Consider the following 15,896-nt stretch of genomic DNA (forward strand, 5'->3'; position numbering starts at 1 on the left):
TAATGTCCCTAGAATAAAGAAGGCACGAACAGGAGGACGTTGCTTCTCCGTCAATGACGCGACACTGTGGAACTATCTTCCACTTAAGATCCGCACTGAACCCAGTTTCCAGAAGTTTCGTAAACTTCTTAAAACTTTCCTCTTCCCTAAGGTTCCTTAACATCACTCTCCCTGCTGGAATCTCTACTCTTAGCGCTGGGATGCCCACGGGTAGTCATGCGCTTTATAAATCCTCTTCCATTCCATTCCATTCCATTCCAACCACTGTTCATCCACCCACAATAGAGATTCCTAGGGAATAGACTAATAATTAGGGCTCCCAGTTTTATGGTATTTATTTTTTCTACATTTCCGTCTGTATGTATCCATATTTATTTTTTGCAATTTTTTTCTGCATTTATCCAATGGGTATTTTTCCACATTTATTTGATTGGTAAATGCATATTCGCATTTGAATATCCAAAAGGTTTAAGCTGTATACAGTGTAATAGTGTTATCCGAAACACTTTCATTGCAGGCTGAATAGCATACATAACTCTAGATCTGTACTTAATTAAGCTAAATTATGAAATCCATTATCTTTTTTCATCTCCTCTACCTCTCAATCTGTACATCTACTGACTGGCATTCATGACTGACTGTCGAAATAACATCCAATCAAGACCTATTTTCCGTATTTTTCTGTATTTCATAATAAATACAGACAGGGAAAAAATAGTTTTCTATCTGTATTTATCTGTAAAAACCAGTAAAAACGGAAAACTGGGAGCCCTACTAATAATAGAAGAGTGCATCATTGTGTGTGGAAACAGTAGTTTCTGGATGCACGCAGTAGAAGAGTTTCAACCTCTCCAAAACCCACACCATCCCGGCCAAGTAACACACTATTCAGAGTCACCTCCTATTCTTATACTCATTGCCAGTTTTTCTCATTCCCCCAGCCTGCACAAAATGGGACCATTATCTAGAGAAAATCTGTTTCAGTCTTATGCAATCTTTGTTGACAGGCCACCAAGGCTCTGCAGCAGTGAGGGAGATCTCTGAGGCCTAGGTAGAGGTCAACCACTGCATCCTAACACTCACATTTGAAACTTTTAATAACACAGGCTTCTCATTTACACTTTCTGTGCCACTCTCGTCAAAAAGCACAAAAATATTTCAGCCATTGCATGTTAGATGATTGGCCAATATCTTAAGTCATGTGTGCTGTTGTGTAATCGCGTTCTCCGAATCACTTACTCAGACTCCTCCTCCTTCTCTATTCTGGGCACAGAAAGAGAGCAGGGCAATCAACTGGCCAGATGATAAAACAAGCATTGACAAAGCCAATAGGTCAAATGGACAGCTATTGGCTTTCTCATTTTCTTTTACCCATGTAGCACAGCTGCTTTTGAGTGCTTTTTTCTGGCAGGACAGTGGGAGCAAGCAACAAAGTGGGACTGGGGGGTTTCTTCAAGGGTGCGTAGAGGTGAATGAAGGTAAAGGTGAGTCGAGGGCTCAGTGGTAAGTGGAGGTAGGCGGAGGTGAGGGTTGACAGGGCAAGCAACAGGGGGTGGGGCAGACAAGCAACAACACAGGTGGAGGGTGGGGTCCGGGGCAGGGCAAGCAGCAATGCGGCAGGGCGTAGGCAGGAAGGGGGTACAAGTTAAAGGGAAAAACACTACCTCTGAAAGAAGTGAGCAGTGGAAGGACACTGGGCAAGGGAAGCCATACTAGGGACACCTGAAGAGGAAGGGAAGCTTGCACTCCTGACCAAAGAGAAGCAAGGAGATGAGAGTGACAATGGAGCCAACCAATGGTCATCAATGGGCAGGCTCTAGGCCCCCTGTAAGTAAGCACATGTGTTGTCTCAGATGAGACCTAAAGTACATGATGTACTATGGGAAGGGTCTCAGTGAATGGACTAACTGTCAAAGAGGTGAAGGTTCACAGCAAAACATAATGAAGGACATTAAACAACCAGCAGTGCCCTCAAAACATTTAGGGGTGCTAGGGTGAAGGCAAGGGAGTGTTTAGGGAAGGGGTGGTGATGTGTCCTGCGTAAAAGGAAACCGCCTTTACCACGCAGTCTTTATCACACAGATAAATGCCAGGCAGGTAAGTATTCGTACCTTTACCATGCTGGTAAGAATATATGTGCTATGTTGTTTTTAAAAAGTGATTTTAGGGTTTAGGAGTGGGTAGTGGTAAAGTAAGGGTGACTTGTGAGTTTGGGTGTATAGAGGTAAAGGGAGGTGAGATAACTTGAGGGTTGGGATAGATTAAGGTAAAGGGAGATGAGGATGACATGAGGATTTGGTGGTGTGTAGAGGTAAAGGAAGGTGAGGGTGAATTGAAGGTAATGGGGTTGGTAGAGGTAAAGGGAGGTGAAGGTGACTTAAGAGTTCGGGTGGGTAGGGGTGAAGATAAGTGAAGGTTACATGACGTTTCAGAGTGGGTAGAGGTCAATGGAGGTGAGGGTGACTTGGGATTAGGGGTTGGTAGAAGTAAAGGAAGGTGAGGATGACTTGAGAGTTTGAGGTGAGTAGTAAAGGGAGGTAAGGGTAACCTGAGGGTTCAGGGGTGAGTAGAGGTAAAGGGAAATGAGGGTGACTTGAGGGTTGACAGTGGATAAAAGTAAACTGAGGTAAGGGTAACTTGAGGTTTCACAGGTGGGTAGAGGTAAAGGGAGGTGAAGGTGACTTGAGGGTATAGGAGGAATAGAGGTAAAGGGAGGTGAGTATTGCTTCAGTGTTACAGGGTGGGTACAGTTAAAGGGAGGTGTAGGTGCCTTGAGGGTTCAGGGGTGGGTAGAGGTGAATGGAGGTGAGGATGACTTGAGGGCTCAGTGGGTAGGTGTAAAGGGAGGTGAGATTAACTTGAGAGCTCAGAGGTGGGTAAAGATAAAGGGAGGTTAGGGTGACTCTGGGGTTCAGGGTTTCTTAGAGCTAAAGGGATGTGAGAAAGACTTCAGGGTTATGGGTTGGTACATGTAAAGGGAGGTGAAGGTGCCTTGGGGGCTCAGGGATGGGTAGAGGTAAAGGAAGGTTAGGGTGACTTGAAGACTTAGGGGTCCCAGGTAAAGGAAAGTAAGTGTGATTTTAGAAGCTAGGTGTGGGTAAAAGTAAAGGTGAAACATAAGCCTTTTGAAATCATTGCGTGTTTGATGATGAATAAAGTCTAAATTAAAAAAGTGGTAACATTAAATAAGTAAATGTGATACATTGGCAAACGTTAACTCACAAAAACACATACCGTATGACAACAGTCTTAAACAAAGGGAGTATGTTTAGAGCTTCATCATCAATAAAAGCAACAGGCACTTAAAATTAATTACATGTCACAAAGTTTCGTGATTGCTAAATGTTTGCATTCAAGGCAGGCTTTAGGGCCGTGCTATCAGTGCACCTAAACCTGGCGCAGACTACGATGGTGGTGCTGTGTATTAAAATAACTCATGCGTTTAAAAGCAGGTGAACTTCCTGGTGCATCCAGCAGTTTTCAGGCAACAACAAAAATGTCAAGGTAACGCTCGTGATTATTGTCCTTGCTGGTGAAAGATCAGGAATTGTGTCTAGTGGCATTTCTGCAGTGGGTTAATATGCCTGCTGCAAAGAACGTGTCCCGTGCAGATCACAGAACTGAGTGTGAGAGAACTTTGAGTTGTGCCATAAAAAAATTAGATATATATCAGAAGGACTAGGGAGAGATGAGAGGCATTGCTGGAGATTGGTAGTGAGGGAAATAGTGGAGAAGGAGGTCATCGGTTGCCAAAAAAGACTGTCACACTGGGCGCCAACAGCGCTAAAGCTGGCCCTACTTGCTTTCAGCTCCTGGAAATACCTGGAAGCGCAAGTTTCAACTCTGATGGTTTCAAGTTGTCTACCAAGCAAAACAAAAAAAGTATCACAAGCTGAGCGTAAGCAGTTTTGAATAACACTAATCAAAAAAATCAGTCAGTTGTTGGTCCATGCTCCAGGGTAGAACGATAAACATGGAGACAAAGTGAATCCGTCTGCTACTAACATGCGCTCACTAATGAAAAGAAAGGACATACGATTGACAATGAAGTCAATCAATGGTAAGTAATGATCGGGTTAAAAAAGCTGATTTTTCGTCTTTTTTCAGAAATATTTGATCATTGCAAGCGAAAACGCCTGCACTGTCTCAGGTGGGACTTAAACAATCATGCTGGCAAATCTTGAATTCATAACCTGGAAGTGAGCACAAGTATCATCAACAATAAACAAGTCCATTTGCAGGATCTGTAAAGCAATGTGATCAGCAGCTTTTTTCTTTTCTTTTACGTTAATGCCAGTAGTGCAAACGAGTGACAACTCACCTAAAGCCTTCAAAAGAAGTTGGACAAGAAAACAGGCACAGTCATATACATAAATATGCTATATATCACATTATAACGCATTTTCAAAATATGAATGATATTATAGCCTGAGATTTCTTTCCTGCATATATTATTCTCAGCTGGGAGAGCATGCCAGTCATCCAGCTACTTCAAGAGATTCTTTCATAATTCATACTTCTTCAACATTATTTATCATCCCGTTCAAAACTTGCGTTCCCATTAGTCAGTAAAGCCTAGTGCATGTAAATTGCATCTCTAGATGTGTTTCAGTGGTAGACGTTTTTTGAATAAATTGTGCGTTTGCCAAGTAGCTTATTACTTTTATAACTGGCACCATCATTCCTCAAACTCGCCTGTAAATGTTAGTGTAGCATGAGGCTATGAAGTGACAAATGTACACTTTTATCAGAGTTTTTTGTACCCTTAAGCTAGTTACAAATTCAGTTTGAGCAACAGAAACCAGTAGCTTCACCTGGCGCAGCAAGTTGCTCCAGGATCAAATGGCTTCCATCTTAAAACTGAGGCCTGATTACAAGTTAGGAGGACTTAGGTGTGACGATACTAAGAGGCTGGTTTACCATTTCTGACCAGTGTCCAGCTACAAAATGGGCTATTGGAAGTCATTCTAATCAGATTGGAGACTAACATATGGACCCAGTTTTACTGGGCCAAAACTGGCAATGAGATCCTCAGTCTGTGCAAAATAATGGGTGTTTTCCTGTTTCTATTTGCTGACTGCTTTGAACAGGCACTTCATGGGGTGATCGCTGCAGGTCAGCAGTAGGGAGGGTGACAAGATGCCGGGCAGGCTGTGGACCAGCAGAGGGGAGCAATGCATTTCCCCATGCAATATGAGGTGGCAAACATAGGTCATGCTGAGCTTGTGCCTGCACCCCTTACAAGTTCCACATTTGAGTTCACTGACCAGTTTATCAGGCTGTTAAAATCAGGCCTGGTGTTCCCACAATATGGCCCTCATGATGTTGGTGGAAAGCCATCCGATAGCTCGTCGCAGGCTTTCCACCCAACATAATAGGTTTCCGACCTACCACCGGATTATGATACTGGCGGGGGGAGAGAAACCCGCGGGGGAAATCTGGTCTGATTCCAACTGGCTAATTTAGCCCGTTGGGCGAAATTGTAATCTCACAATGGCAGGGGAGCTAGCCTCGGCTCAGCCGTCAGGATTACAATGTCTCTTTCTGCCTGCCCTTTCATGGTGCTCCACCACCTGTGGTGCCCCCCAGTAGAGGGGCACCACAGGTGTCCCTCTACTGGGGGACCTGCAGCATGTGACAGGCACCGCATGGTGTCTGCCACACAGTGCAGGGATGTTTGAAAACATCAATTGCAGTTTATTCTGTGGCTCTTTTCCGGCCGCCGCACAAGCTGCAAAAGAAAAATGTATGTTTCTGACCACTCATAGGGAGGTCAGATCCTAATACTGCAGGTGGAACCACAGACTAATAGTCAGGTGGGTTCCATCCCGCTAACATGTCGGTTGGACACTCAGTTTCAGCTCTGGGATTAGCATGGCGCTTTTGATTGGGCAGAGCAGTATTTTACTGGAGGATATTGTTCCACCCCAATTAAAATCAGCCCGGTGGTTGTCAGAGCCCATCCTGGGGCAAGTAAAGAACACGCAGTGATGTGGGAGGGAGCAGCTTTTCTCTCAGCATCTAGTGGCAGCTTCACTTTCAGCAAAGAACAGCAGCAAAAGCCAGAGATACCGTAATGAACCTTTTCCACTACACCAGAATACCAGATATTGTTGTGTAAGTTCTATGCATGACAAAATTACAGGCAGTAATCTCCAAATCAGGCTAAGGAAGCTCATGTTACAACGAGAAACAAAACAAACATTGGCAAAGCCAGACGTTTTCGGCCTCAAAAGGATGAGCTATTGAGTTTGTCAATGTTGATTGCCACTGGCATGCATTGAAGATGGATATCCATGTGTATGCATGTTTTGTGATGCATTCTCATGTGTGCATTGTGATGCATGTGCCCACATAAGCAGTGATGGGAGAGTCATGACCCATAAATGGACAGCTCTCATGACACATAATGGCAATTATTTATTTCACTGTAGCTCCCAGCCTTGAGTTCATTTTTAATTGAGAACTGGAATAAATATGTTTTGCATTTTCCTTTTAAATTTAAAAAGTGTTGTTTGTTTTTCATTATTATCAGAGTTTGAAGCACTGAGGTAATTAACTCTTAAATAAAAGTCATTCTCAACTCAATATTGGAGGATGAGAACAAAATCATATTTCTGAATGCTGTTAAATAAGAGAACATTAAAATGAAGAGTTAACTTAATGACTAATTTGCATCTTCATTTTTATTTTCTCCCCTATCAAAGCGTCACATTTACAAACAACAGGCACCTTGCTCCCAGTGGCTGATAGACACAGAGCCATAACTGAAATAAGTCATATTCTTTAAAATAGGAGAAATTTAAACTGAAGATAAACGTTTCTATAAAACATTGTCTTAATGTTTTTCTATACATTAAATTAAGTCAATTGCGTCCAAATATTTTATGTAGCATGTTTCTTCACTTTAAATTCACCATATTTAAACAAATGACTGTATATTTCTGCTATAAAAATTGCACCATATCTACAGGTCACTAGGAGCAATATTCCTGCTATTTGTAAAGACAATTTGACATGGGAGAAAATTAAAATAAGAAGTACTTATAAACATAAAGTTAATTCTTTAGTTGAATTTTCTCCCATTTCAAAGTGTTGAATTTACACGCAGCAGGCATCTTGCTCCCAGTGGCTGGGAAAAATACAGCCATTTTTATTAAATGGGAGAAATGTAAAGTGCATTTTTTTCCTTATTATGAACATTTCTGCAGAACATTTTTCTGCACTTTAAATTTCTCCCATTTAAAAAGAAAATGGCTGTATGTTTCTGTTGTACATGTAGCAGTGCCACATATGGCAAAAGGTATATCCTGTGCTACAAATACATAGGACACAGTCTCTCAGTCACCGATTCACCTATATCCCATTCATTGCACACATGTTCATGCATCACAATAGACAATACACTCACTGACGCATATGGCAACCCTCTCATAGAACCCCTAGTCACCGTATTTTGTTCAAACCACAGTGTCAGGCTCTATAACCATTAGGTTTAAAGTCAATAAAGTTGGGCAAGAGGGTGTCTGTTAACAATACGGGAGTTACATGGCCTTCAGTAGCTCACGACAATTTTCACTGATCAGAAGTAGCTCTCATTACAGAAAAGGTTGGCGTCCCCTGTTAGAACAATACATTCAAATGTTAAAAAAAAAGTGCTTGCAAAGACAAAATCAAAAATCCCAGCAACTCTTTGCAGCTGACTAGCCCTGAAAAAAAAATGAAAGACATTAAAATAAAGTATGAAGGGGAGAGGGCATCGAGTGGAATGGGGAGCATCACAGTAGGGGGTGTAAAAAGGAAGCAAGCTAACCAGCAGTTGCCTGGCCTTGATCACAGAGGCAAATATGAACTAAATGTCACTGATAGTGACTTTCGATATTTGATAACACTGCACAATCTGATAATTCAGCACATTAATAATAATCTAAAAACAGCTTATTCTTCTAGCTAAATCTCATCTCGTTGCACAGGTAACCTTTATGGGAAAATTTGCGACATAGACTTTCAGATCCTGTCATATGAACCTGATTACGTACAATCTGAATTTGATTCTGGAATATAAGGTTTCCTTATTTTTAGGGGGCACATTTCGGCACACCAAGTCTCCACATGCAGTGTGTCCTGAAATTAGGCAGCAAACCCTTGGCACGCGGTGTCCTAAGGCTCTTGGCTCTACAACTAAATTTACAGTCACTGGGGTATAACAGGATCAAACCATTGTTGCTGTAGTCATTGCACCCATTTCACATTGTATTTGACTACCTCTGGGTAAGATCTAAGCAGTATTCGGACAAAATATTGAGTCATAAATATTGAGCGACACTAATATTGAGTTTTTAATATCGTGTCACAGATATATCGTGATACAGGAATATCATTGCCAAAAATATAGATTTTTTAAAGGTATTATTGTTTTGCTAATATCATTTGAATGAATGAACGGATTTGATATGACGCACAGCTACTCAGACTAGAGTGTTCTGGCGCTGAGAGTGAACAAGTGCAAATTACTGAAGTGTAACTAAATCTTGAAAAGCCAGGTTTTGAGATTTTTCCTGAACGTTGGCAGGTCGGCAGAGGCTCTCAACGTAGCAGGCAGGCTGTTCCATGCTTGCGCACTCAAACCCCCAAAGGATCTGCCTTAGCATGCGTGCTAAGTGTATTTTGGATATGCGTGCAAGATCAGCGGTAACGGATGTTAAGGTCCTAGTTGAAATGTAGCGATTAACACGCTTCTTAAGGTACTTGGCTTAAATGCCGTGGAGTGCTTTAACCCCTTGCATACGTCAGATGACTGGTGGCTGTCCGACGCCGCGGTGGGTGTGTGCGTCGGACAGCCGGGAACCGTCCGATCTGCGCACTCGTGGAATTTTGCTGCAGTGCAGCAAAGTTCCGGCCGTGCCCAAGGGTTTAAAGAATAGTATTGTTTTAAGAAATACAGTTTTTTAGTTATCTTCATGTATTTTAAATAAAATTGTAATAGTATATGTTATATATTGTTTGTATAATTGTTGTTAATGTTTTTTAATATAGTTTGTCAATTTGAGTTATTTATAATGTAAACATTTGTTTTGCATTTTATAGTGTTGTAGTGGGTTGTTAGGGTTATAGGGGTACAGGATAGGAAGTAAATTAATTATAATTAATTAATTATTTTTTAATTAATTATTTGATTGATAATTACGTAAATTGTGTAATCAAAACGTTTTTCAGTTATGTTTTAGGCGCAATTATTTTGGGTTTGAAGGGGTATAGGGCGGGTAGTTAATTAACTAATACTTTATTAATTATTAATTAAAGATGGAATATTTAATTGATAATTAAGTATGTAAATTGTGTAATTATTATTTATTAAAGTTATATTTTAGGTGTGGGTGGTTGCGTTTGTAGGGGTATGGGTAGGTTGGTAATAACATAATAATTGATTAATTATTCATTAATTATTAATCGTTTAATTAATAATTATGCAAATTGTGTCAATATTTTTTTAAGTTATCTTTTAGGTGCAAGTTGATGTGCTTTTACAAGTATAGGGTGGGAAGTTAATTAAGTAAATATTACAATTTAATTAGAGAATGATATTAATTAAAATGTGTAATTTATTTATAAATAGCCAAATTATTTAATAAATATATTTTTATTGTATATATTAGGTCTGTGTTGTGTTTTTAGGGGGATAGGGTGGTAGGATATTTAAGTAATAATTAATTAACAATTTGTCAAAGCCCAGCTCACCTGAGTTTCTGTTCAGTTCTGATGGAGGTTAAAGACAGTCCGACCCCACCCTGAAACTGCTTGTTCCAGCACACTAGTTTTAAACAGTGCACTACGAACCAGAAGCTCAAGGGAAGGGGGGAAGTGGATAAAATAAAAAAAGAGAGACAACACCGTTCTTGCGTTTCCACTGTAGAAGTGCTGCTAAAATCTGCGGCCCTCTCTGACTTCTGTAGAAACTGGTGCCTAATGAAACATAAACAAAGATTAGATAAGTGCAACCTATCCCTAAATGTGTTCCTGACTAACCCTTAATTTATTTAGAAATTCTCTTCTAAAAGTTCCACTTGGATCCTGGTCTTTAGCTTCCAGGTTTGGAATGTGTTACTGTTCAGGGATGTGCTTTCTATTACTGTAAAACTTCTGTAAAATCGAACGAATATCATTATCAGAATTACCAACATCTAACATTCACCTTAATATAATTTAAGCCTAAATCCTTAATAGCAAACTCACTTTTCACACATTTCCAGACTTTTTATAAAATAAATACTGTACTTTTACATCAAAATACAGCAGGTAATTTGTGCAAGTCCTTGATTTACTGTTTGCCTTGCTGTCAATGGTTTCCTCTGTTCGATTCTTAAAAAGTTCCATGTAAAACAATGTTTATTTCACAAAATTCCACAAAGTATTCTTGTAACAAAGGGTTTGAACCACAAAGTTCGTGGGAGATATCTTGTTCCAAATTGTCTTTACATGAATCCAGAAATCGCCGACAAAGTTCTTTCAGGTAATAAAAAGTTTTGCACTTACTTGTTGCTGAAAAGGGATACGGATCAGTCTAACCTTGTCCTCTTTCTCTTTTGCAGGTCGATTGCAGTGGACAGAAGAGGGGCTGAGGCAAGAAGGAGCCGGAAACCGGAAGTAGGAAGAGCCAGCAGCCACGCCCGTTGAAGCCAATGAAGGTCTGGAGAGAGCAGGAGTGCCAGCGCCGAAGGATCTGTTCTCAGGTAAGTGGGAGGTAGACGAGCACAAGCAATGGGTGGGGCTGAGGGGCTGCCTTTTATAGACAGGGCTGGGTGTGGTTCGAAGAGCTGGGTGTGGTTCGAAGAACTGGGTGTGGTTCTCACAAGCAGGTGTGCAGAGCTTCAGTTATTATGCTAATGAGTTGAAGTAACACATGGCCTAGGGAGGAGTGCTCTAAATAAGCCTTGGTAAAAGCAAGGTCCAATGTGCAAACAAGACAGCAATGTCCAAACTTGTGAATACATTGAGCAACATACACAGAAGTCTTAGGGAGGGGCTGCGATAACAAGAAAGGCTTTCAATAGTATGTTTAAAGAGAGCTATTACAGAGACCAATGCATAGTATGTTTAAAGAGAGCTATTACAGAGACCACTAGTGCAATGAGAGGGGACATGCTCTTTGCTGTGCACAAACGCTAACACAATTAATTGCTCATTTAATATTAATAATTGTATTGTTTACTTTAAATGTTAATTGTGTTATATTTGTGCATTTTAATTAATTTTAAATAATAAATTTATTATTTTATAATAATTATTTAAAATATATATAACTGTGTAACTTGCTTAATTATTTTTCAAATGTAAATATATATTACTTTTTTTATTAATAGTTTTATTTTTGTTCAACTGATACAAGTTCTAAAATATGGTATGTGTTTGACGTGAAGTACATTCCCTACCATTGCACTGACTGGAGTGGGAATAGTGAATTTCACCCCTCCACAATCAAACGCTTTCCCTACTGTTGCACATAGTGGAGTTTAAATAGTAAATTTTACCCCGCCTGAGTCCAATGCTTTCCCTACTGTTGCACCGACTGGAATGGAAAAAGTACATTTGACCCTTCTGATTCCAACACTTTCCCTACTGTTGCACCAACTGGAGTGTGAACAGTAAATTGTACCCCTCTTGAGTCCAACGCTTTCCGTACTGTTGCAGAGAGAATAGTACATTTTAACCCTCCTGAGTCCAACGCTTTTCCTACCTTTGCACCAACTGTAGTGTGAATAGTACATTTTACCCCTCCTGAGTCCAACGCTTTCCCTACTGTTGCGGTGACGGGAGAGGGACTAGTATATTTTACATATTCGATTCCTGTGAGCTAGAGGCGAAATCAGGATATATATATATATATATATATATATATATATATATATATATATATATATATATATATATATATATATTATATTACTAAATTAAGAAAGATATAATTATATCACAAAATTTAAATTTTAGTTTTAATTTATATATGTGTACATTATAATATACATACAAATATGTGTGTGTGTATTTAAATAAGTGTATTTATATATATCTTTAAACTAACCATACTCCATGCTCCATAAACAATGCAGCCCAAGTGGGCATACCGCCCTCAATTTTGCGGTTTATATGTTGCCACCAAAGTTCGTAAACTTGTCTGCCCTAGTGGGCATATTTCTTCAACAACCAAAATAAGTCTTACTGGGATGATAACAATGCATCAAAGCAATTAACCAATTAACTCAATTATGTCCTGTGTTCCACCATGTTGCATGTCTTGCCGTATGGACAATTATGTTCCCCAATTATCCAGTGATGTGTGAAATCTAAAAGTAAAAGTATCATAATTTAAAATCAAGAAAGCCATGGACAAATAAATGATATTGCTGTAAACATTTAGATTATGCTTCATTCATATAAATGTATTGACAGTTCCTCTGTAATATTCTGCCCTTTAGGTGTCAAACATGCAAAATCCACAATGTATTTCGACTCTAATTTTCTGAGTGATAATTCTCGATTACCACCTCTCAATCCAAGGTCAACACTGTCAATTACTACCAGCTGAACAAGTTTCTCATTCTGCATGTGCATTGCTGTAAAATGTCTGGCAACAGGATATGATTTATTATTGTTATGTATGGCACGTAGGTGTTCCAACACTCTTTTCTTTGCAGGATGTTTGCTACTACCCACGTACCATTTGTTGCACGGACAGATTAATAGATACACACTGTAGGAGGTGTTAAATGACAATCGTTTGCGAATAGTAAACTCTGTTGGTATTTGGGACTGTTAAAGATTTACAGTTCCTACTGAATCTGCAAGCTTTGCATTTACGGCAACAAGTAAAGCCCACATTTTCCTGGTCATTTGAAGACATTTTCGAACTTACATAATTGTGACCGAGTTCGTCTTTGAGTGATCTTCCTTTTCGGAATGTAATTTGGGGATTATCGTTCAGATATTTCTTAAGATGACTATCTGTTTGTAAAACATGCCAATGTTTTTTAAAAACTCTGCGTACCTCATGTGCCTGCCCAGAGAAGGTGGTTATAAATCTAACATTCTCTGATTCCTCTTTCTCACTCCTAGGATTGAGTAATTCCTCCCTGTTTTTGGCAGCAACTCGTTCTTTCGCTGCAGTGATTACTTTCTGACTGTAACCTCTACATTGGAATCTTTCACACATAACCTTTTCTTCATCTTGGTATGCTTCTTGTGTGCTACAATTCCGTTTGGCCCGCAGCAATTCCCCATAAGGAATGCTACACACTAAGCTACGGGGATGGCAACTATTAGCATTTAAAATGCTGTTGCCTGCTGTCTTTTTTCGAAAAAGTCTGGTATTCAGTTGATTATCGCTCACTTCTACAATCACATCCAAAAATTCAATCATCTGGTGGTGAATGTGTTCTGTTAGTTTCAAATTCAAATGATTTCGGTTGAGTTTCTCAATAAATAACCTCACCGATATCTCATCCCCACACCAAATAAAAAAAATATCATCTATGTATCTAAGCCACAGGGCAACCTGATCGAATTCTGCCATTTCTCTGACGACCTGCTCCTCCCACCAGCCCATGAATAAATTCGCGTAGTTGGGGGCGAAGCAGGTCCCCATGGCTGTGCCCTGTGACTGTCGATACAAGATGTCATTGAACAAAAAAAAGTCATTCTTAAGACAAAACTCAATCATATCACTGATCATCTCTGAATGTTGTAAGTAAGAACCTGACCGTGTTTTAAGAAAGTGTTTGATTGCCTCCAAGCCGTGTTCGTGTCGAATGCAGGTATACAAACTGCTTACATCCAGTGTAACCAGTAAGTATTGTTGTTCCCAGTGTATTCCATTGACCACTGTTAGGAAATGTGTGGTATCTTTGATATAGGATGGAAGGGATATTACGTATGTTCTAAGGTAGTGATCTATGTACTTAGATGTATGCTCAAGCAGGGAGCCAATCGATGATACGATCGGACGCCCTGGTGGATTTAAGGGATCTTTGTGTAATTTGGGGAGAAGATATAACACCGGTATTCTGGGATGTGCACAGTATAGGTATTTATATTCGTCATTCTCCAATAATCCTTTATCATTCCACTTCAATAAAAGATCTCTAAAATTGTTATTAGATTTAAGCAATTCATCACAATTTGTTACACAATAACAATTAATGTCACTTAGTTTACATTGGCCCCCTTCCAAATACTTGATCTTATCTAGTACCACCACATTCCCCCCTTTATCACTTTGTCTAATGACAATATTGTGATCAGCTTTTAAATTGTCAATTGCTGTAAGTTGATCACAGGTCAAGTTTTTGTTAGTTCGTGCAGTTTTCTGATTGCGTATTTGCATTAGGTCTTTTAAAACGCCCCTTTCAAAGACGTCAATCGCATCGCATTGAACAGCCGGCAGAAAGATTGACTTTGGTTTAAAGGCAGATCCTGGATTAATTCCTACATTTGCACCAAAGTCATCCCCATCTATATTGACTGTGTTTGCGGGATCAGAGTTAAGGACATGCATTAATTCTATGTCACATGTGTCAAGGTTACTGATAGTAGTAGAAGTACTCACACGTTCGTAAACTTTGGTGGCAACATATGAACCGCAAAATTGAGGGCGGTATGCCCACTTGGGCTGCATTGTTTATGGAGCATGGAGTACGGTTATATTATCCTATTGAAAGGTTAAATGATATACGCCATGTTGGAACACAATGATATTGTTGACTGGACAAAAGTTATTTTGTGTTGCTAGGTTACTAAGGAATCAACCTATAGCGTGGAGTCTTGCTCGCTAATACAAAAAGAGTGAGATGGTTAGCAATTCGGTTTGAATTCTATGAGACACAGTAATATCAAGTATCATAGATTTGCGCTAAATACGGTTTGCGCTAAGTGATGAAAGTATGCATAGAGACTTTCGAAATAACCAACTTCGGACAGATCAAGGCACCCACTGGGGTTTTTGCACGATACAAGTGGGGCAATGAACTGCATATACCAGCATGCTTTCTTGCCACTGCCCATTGGGGCGGGTCTTTTTACTGTTGAATAAAACACGTGCTAACACTGAGCCTCTGTTTCCGATGTGTAGCCAGTGAACAAGAGCAGGAGGTCGCCCGAAACGCGTATGGCCTGAACTGGAGTGGAGTGCAACTAGCTGGTGTGCTGCTACCGGTGGCATTTGTGCGTGATACCCCTTCGTGTGTGGCATTCCAATGGGGCAACCTGGTGTTTGGAATATATATATATATATATAAAATAACTATATTCTGGTATATATTCTTTCAATATTAGTGTATAACAATAATTTTTACAAATATTTTTGTACCTACCATTATATGAATAGAAAAACTAGGGGGCAGATTTACAAGACCCTTGCGCCGCTTTTACGCCGGCATTGCGTCACTTTTGTGACGCAGCGGCGGCGCAAAAGATGCACCATGGTGCGGGGTATTTACAACGTGACGCATCTCCCAGATGCGTCACGTTGTAAAGCCTTGCGCCACAAATAGGCGTTCCGGCGCAGGGGGGGGGCGTTCGGGCGCAGAAACGCCTCTTAAAAGTGGCTGAGTGAAATCTACAGGATTTCACTCAGTCACTTTTAGGCCAATGCTGCGTCAAAACTCTGCGCTTGCTTGAAGCAGGCGTAAGGCTTGACGCAGCATTGGAAGAATAGGGCACCCCCGAGCATTTCTGGAGCTGTGTCGCGCTTGCGACGCAACTCCAGCAATCCGTCACCTTTACGGCACAGATGCGCCACGCATCTGTGCCGTTTTTTCCCCATGGTGCGCCGCATTGTAAATGCAGCAAAAAACACATAAGTGCCCACACTCTCTTTGTTTATACTATACTTTTCATACGAACCA

Source organism: Lissotriton helveticus, chromosome 5_1 (genome assembly GCF_964261635.1).
Source record: "Lissotriton helveticus chromosome 5_1, aLisHel1.1, whole genome shotgun sequence".
Lineage (NCBI taxonomy): Eukaryota > Metazoa > Chordata > Amphibia > Caudata > Salamandridae > Lissotriton > Lissotriton helveticus.